The sequence below is a fragment of the Thalassophryne amazonica genome, unplaced genomic scaffold, assembly GCF_902500255.1.
Source record: "Thalassophryne amazonica unplaced genomic scaffold, fThaAma1.1, whole genome shotgun sequence".
In the NCBI taxonomy this organism is placed as follows: Eukaryota; Metazoa; Chordata; class Actinopteri; order Batrachoidiformes; family Batrachoididae; genus Thalassophryne; species Thalassophryne amazonica.
In genome coordinates this window covers 1-5,728 of record NW_022986485.1, presented here as the reverse complement: position 1 = coordinate 5,728, position 5,728 = coordinate 1, and positions in this window count along the sequence as shown.

Genomic DNA, 5,728 nt, shown 5'->3' with positions numbered 1-5,728 from the left:
CGTCGGTGTGTTGTTATGAAGCAGAATTGATTCGATGTTGATTGTTTCTAATGCTGCACCGCTGCAAAATAAAGGTGGCATCCAGTCCGAGGAATATCCTCTGTGAGTCCAGTCGTACAGACTTCTGCGTCGACGCTGCCCGTGCAGAACGGTTAGCAAACGTACCGTGTCACTGTCAGATTCCAGTGTCATTATTGTAAGGGTTCTTCTCAGCAGTGGCAGTTGCTCATCAACCAGAATACGGATTGCCGAGCAACCCAGTACATGGTCCATGTGAGCACTGAACAGCAGGAGTCTGAAGGAGGACTGTGGTCCTACGCTGTGATTAGAGGCAGCAGGCCATTTGCACCCTACATGGGTTTTGGCTAAATGTCTGGGCTGATCCTTTCTGGAGGATAATTCACAGGATACCTGCTAAGTTGCTGGACGTCATACCTGGACACGGAGGCTGTGTGAGTGCTTTGTGCAGAGTCTCTGACGTCTCTCCTCTGAGCACTGGTGGCTGTCCAGGATGTGTTCCTGTGGACTGCGGGTTGTGACGTCCAGTTGTTTAAGTGCATCTATCTGTGGTGAAATAACATTTTCTTAAATGATTGTGATATCTGTGCAATCATCAAATGACCTGGATGGAGCTCTCCAGAAGCTGGGTGAGGGGTCCTGGATCCAGCCTGAGCTCTGTGTATCTCACAGCTGGCAGTCTGCATAACCTTCAAGTTGTCATTTTAACTTTTTTATTTTCTTTGTGGATCATGAGATACTTTCATCGCGTGTAGTCAGGATCGCCTGGTGTTTGTGCGACATGAGACGTTAATGAGGCGCTGTGACTTTGTTCAACTTGTGGCGCAAAGACGGACACATGGTGGGGAACGGGACAGAAAAGGCAGGAGTGACTTAATTGACAGAGTGGTGACATGATGAGTCAAAACAAATCGGTCATGTGACTCCTGCTGCCGTCTTGGTTCCAAAACAGTGTTCACTGTTAATGTGTCTGCAGGTAAATCAGCTATTTTATTTATTTATTCTCTGAAAATGACGGGTTGTTGTGTGTTTGGAGGCACAAATAGACACAAGGGCTTCAAGATGGACAGATTCCCTTCAGATCCAAACAGAACAAACATTTACTTTGAGAGGTAAATTTATTGTTCAGTAAAACTCACCTAAATCCTCATCGTATAAACCAGATATTCACTGGATAGTCACTGGACAAAAAAGTCCCAAAGTTTTTGTGTTGTTTTCCATGTCATAAACATTGTATATAACAGATTTTTCGCTCACATCAGATAAAATGTCTCGTCTGATCACAATTTATTTCCATTAAAAACTCCTTCACGTGAGACCGGAGTCGTTTATTTGATTAAAAGTACGAGGGTTTAGTTTTTTCACACCGTGTTCAGACTCGGACCTGCAGCCTGACGTGCACCTGTTAAATCAGACTCAAAAGGCTGTGATTTGACACTTTTCTACTTTCAGTGATTCGTCTCCCATCATAACAGTTTTTACAGTGAGCATACTGATGATCAGAAAAGAGGCAATTGTTCAGTTTACCTTTGATTTGGCGGTGATGATTGTAGAAAGAAAAGCTTGTTGAGGGTCAAATTAGTCCAGAATAAAACAAAATCCAGAAACAGAGAACTTTAAAACTGTCACACACATTGTGTGACACAGAGTTACAGAGCTGCAGCTGCATAAATCAGACTTTAAATTAATATTTATTTTGATAGCACCTGTACCTGGATGTGTTGCTGTATGTAGTTAAATGTTTTTTTTGTTTTTATTTATTTATTTATTTTATGTTGAAAACAAAGTTTCATTCAGTAGTTGAGCGCAGTTGTAACCAAAATGGCGCCGTGTTCTGTCTAGTCGAGGCACTCTGTTGAAGGCTCTGCTGGAGCAGCTGGAGCACAAAGTGTCAGGGGGACTGTCTGGAATTAAAGCATTTTTCTACATCGTTTTCTTCAGGACGTGTTGGTGAATCCACTAAAACCAACAGGGAAGACTTTATATTGGTGTGAGAATTTACGCCACATGAGGACGCAGCTTTCAGCCAATTAACGAACAGCATCAATTGATGCATTTCGATTTAGACAAAAGCTTGTAAAAATCCATAAATTAGCCGCATCATTGTTTAAGCCACAGTGTTCAAAGTGTGTGTGGAAAAAGTAGCAGCTTATAGTCTGGAAATTACGGTATGTGCATGTCCTGGCAGGCTTTACCTGAAATAAACATGGGGACTGTGAAGAAGTGTCTGCTGTTCAGCAGCAGTCCCGGTTTCACCAGGGTCTCTGTGTCTCTGTCTCCTGATTATATACAGTATTGTTCAGAATAATAGTAGTGCTACGTGACTAAAAAGATTAATCCAGGTTTTGAGTATATTTCTTATTGTTACATGGAAAACAAGGTACCAGTAGATTCAGTAGATTCTCACAAATCCAACAAGACCAAGCATTCATGATATGCACACTCTTAAGGCTATGAAATTGGGCTATTAGTAAATTAAAAAGTAGAAAAGGGGGTGTTCACAATAATAGTAGTGTGGCATTCAGTCAGTGAGTTTGTCAGTTTTGTGGAACAAACAGGTGTGAATCAGGTGTCCCCTATTTAAGGATGAAGCCAGCACCTGTTGAACATGCTTTTCTCTTTGAAAGCCTGAGGAAAATGGGACGTTCAAGACATTGTTCACAAGAACAGCGTAGTTTGATTAAAAAGTTGATTGGAGAGGGGAAAACTTATACGCAGGTGCAAAAAATTATAGGCTGTTCATCTACAATGATCTCCAAGGCTTTAAAATGGACAAAAAAAAAAACAGACGCGTGGAAGAAAATGGAAAACAACCATCAAAATGGATAGAAGAATAACCAGAATGGCAAAGACTCACCCACTGATCAGCTCCAGGATGATCAAAGACAGTCTGGAGTTACCTGTAAGTGCTGTGACAGTTAGAAGACGCCTGTGTGAAGCTAATTTATTTGCAAGAATCCCCCGCAAAGTCCCTCTGTTAAATAAAAGACGTGCAGAAGAGGTTACAATTTGCCAAAGAACACATCAACTGGCCTAAAGAGAAATGGAGGAATATTTTGTGGACTGATGAGAGTAAAACTGTTCTTTTTGGGTCCAAGGGCCACAGACAGTTTGTGAGACGACCCCCAAACTCTGAATTCAAGCCACAGTTCACAGTGAAGACAGTGATGGTGGTGCAAGCATCATGATATGGGCATGTTTCTCCTACTATGGTGTTGGGCCTATATATCCCATACCAGGTATCATGGATTCAAATTCAAAAAGAAAAAATAATATAGCACCTTCAACTGCACCACAAACTAAAACAGTTAAATGTGGTCTATTAAACATTAGATCTCTCTAAGTCCCTGTTAGTAAATGATATAATAATTGATCAACATATTGATTTATTCTGCCTAACAGAAACCTGGTTACAGCAGGATGAATATGTTAGTTTAAATGAGTCAACACCCCCAAGTCACACTAACTGTCATAATGCTAGTAGCACAAGCCGAGGAGGAGGATTAGCAGCAGTCTTCCACTCCAGCTTATTAATTAATCAAAAACCCAGACAGAGCTTTAATTCATTTGAAAGCTTGACTCTTAGTCTTGTCCATCCAAATTGCAAGTCCCAAAAACCAGTTTTATTTGTTATTATCTATCACCCACCTGGTCATTACTGTGAGTTTCTCTTTGAATTTTCAGACCTTTTGTCTGACTTAGTGCTTAGCTCAGATAAGATAATTATAGTGGGTGATTTTGACATCCACATAGATGCTGAGAATGACAGCCTCAACACTGCATTTAATATATTATTAGACTCAATTGGCTTTGCGCAACATGTAAATGAGTCCACCCACCACTTTAACCATACTTTAGATCTTGTTTTGACTTATGGTATGGAAATTGAAGACTTAACAGTATTCCCTGAAAACCCCCTTCTCTCTGATCATTTCTTAATAACATTTACATTTACTCTGATGGACTACCCAGCAGTGGAGAATAAGTTTCATTACAGTAGAAGTCTTTCGGAAAGCGCTGTAACTAGGTTTAAGGATATTCCTTCTTTGTTATCTTCTCCAATGCCATATACCAACACAGGGCAGAGTAGCTACCTAAACTCTGTGAGTGAGATAGATTATCTCGTCAATAGTTTTACATCCTCATTGAGCACAACTTTGGATGCTGTAGCTCCTCTGAAAAAGAGAGCTTTAAATCAGAAGTGCCTGACTCCGTGGTATAACTCACAAACTCGCAGCTTAAAGCAGATAACACGTAAGTTGGAGAGGAAATGGCGTCTCACTAATTTAGAAGATCTTCACTTAGCCTGGAAAAAGAGTCTGTTGCTCTATAAAAAAGCCCTCCGTAAAGCTAGGACATCTTAATACTCATCACTAATTGAAGAAAATAAGAACAACCTCAGGTTTCTTTTCAGCACTGTAGCCAGGCTGTCAAAGAGTCAGAGCTCTATTGAGCCGAGTATTCCTTTAACTAGTAATGACTTCATGACTTTCTTTGCTAATGAAATTTTAACTATTAGAGAAAAAATTACTCATAACCATCCCAAAGATATATCGTTATCTTTGGCTGCTTTCAGTAATGCTGGTATTTGGTTAGACCAGGGGTGGCCAAGTTCGGTCCTCGAGAGCCACATTCCTGACACTGTTAGTTGTCTCCCTGCTCCAACACACCTGAATCCAATGAAAGACTCGTTAGCAGACTTTTAATGAGCCTTTCATTGGATTCAGGTGTGTTGGAGCAGGGAGACAACTAAGAGTGTCAGGAATGTGGCTCTCGAGGCCCGAACTTGGCCATCCCTGGGTTAGACTCTTTCTCTCCGATTGTTCTGTCTGAGTTATTTTCATTAGTCACTTCCTCCAAACCATCAACATGTCTATTAGACCCCATTCCTACCAGGCTGCTCAAGGAAGCCCTACCATTAATTAATGCTTCGATCTTAAATATGATCAATCATGCCATGTACCACAGGCTTTTAAGGTGGCAGTAATTAAACCATTACTTAAAAAGCCATCACTTGATCTAGCTATCTTAGCTAATTATAGGCCAATCTCCAAACTTCCTTTTCTCTCAAAAATTCTTGAAAGGGTAGTTGTAAAACAGCTAACTGATCATCTGCAGAGGAATGGTCTATTTGAAGAGTTTCAGTCAGGTTTTAGAATTCATCATAGTACAGAAACAGCATTAGTGAAGGTTACAAATGATCATCTTTTGGCCTCAGACAGTGGACTCATCTCTGTGCTTGTTCTGTTAGACCTCAGTGCTGCTTTTGATACTGTTGACCATAAAATTTTATTAGAGATTAAAGAATGCCATAGGTATTAAAGGCACTGCGCTGCAGTGGTTTGAATCATATTTGTCTAATAGATTACAATTTGTTCATGTAAATGGGGAATCTCTCTCTCACACACGTACACTCTCTCTCACTCTCACACACGCTCTCTCTCTCACTCACTCACTCACACACAAACATTTTCTCTCTCTCACTCTCACACACGCTCTCTCTCTCACTCACTCACTCACACACAAACATTTTCTCTCTCTCTCTCACTCTCACACACACTCTCTCTCTCACTCTCTCACTCACACACAAACATTTTCTCTCTCTCTCACTCTCACACACGCTCTCTCTCTCTCACACACACAAACATTCTCTCTCTCTCTCTCTCTCTCTCTCTCTCTCTCTCTCTCTCTCCTCGTCTCCCTCTCTCTT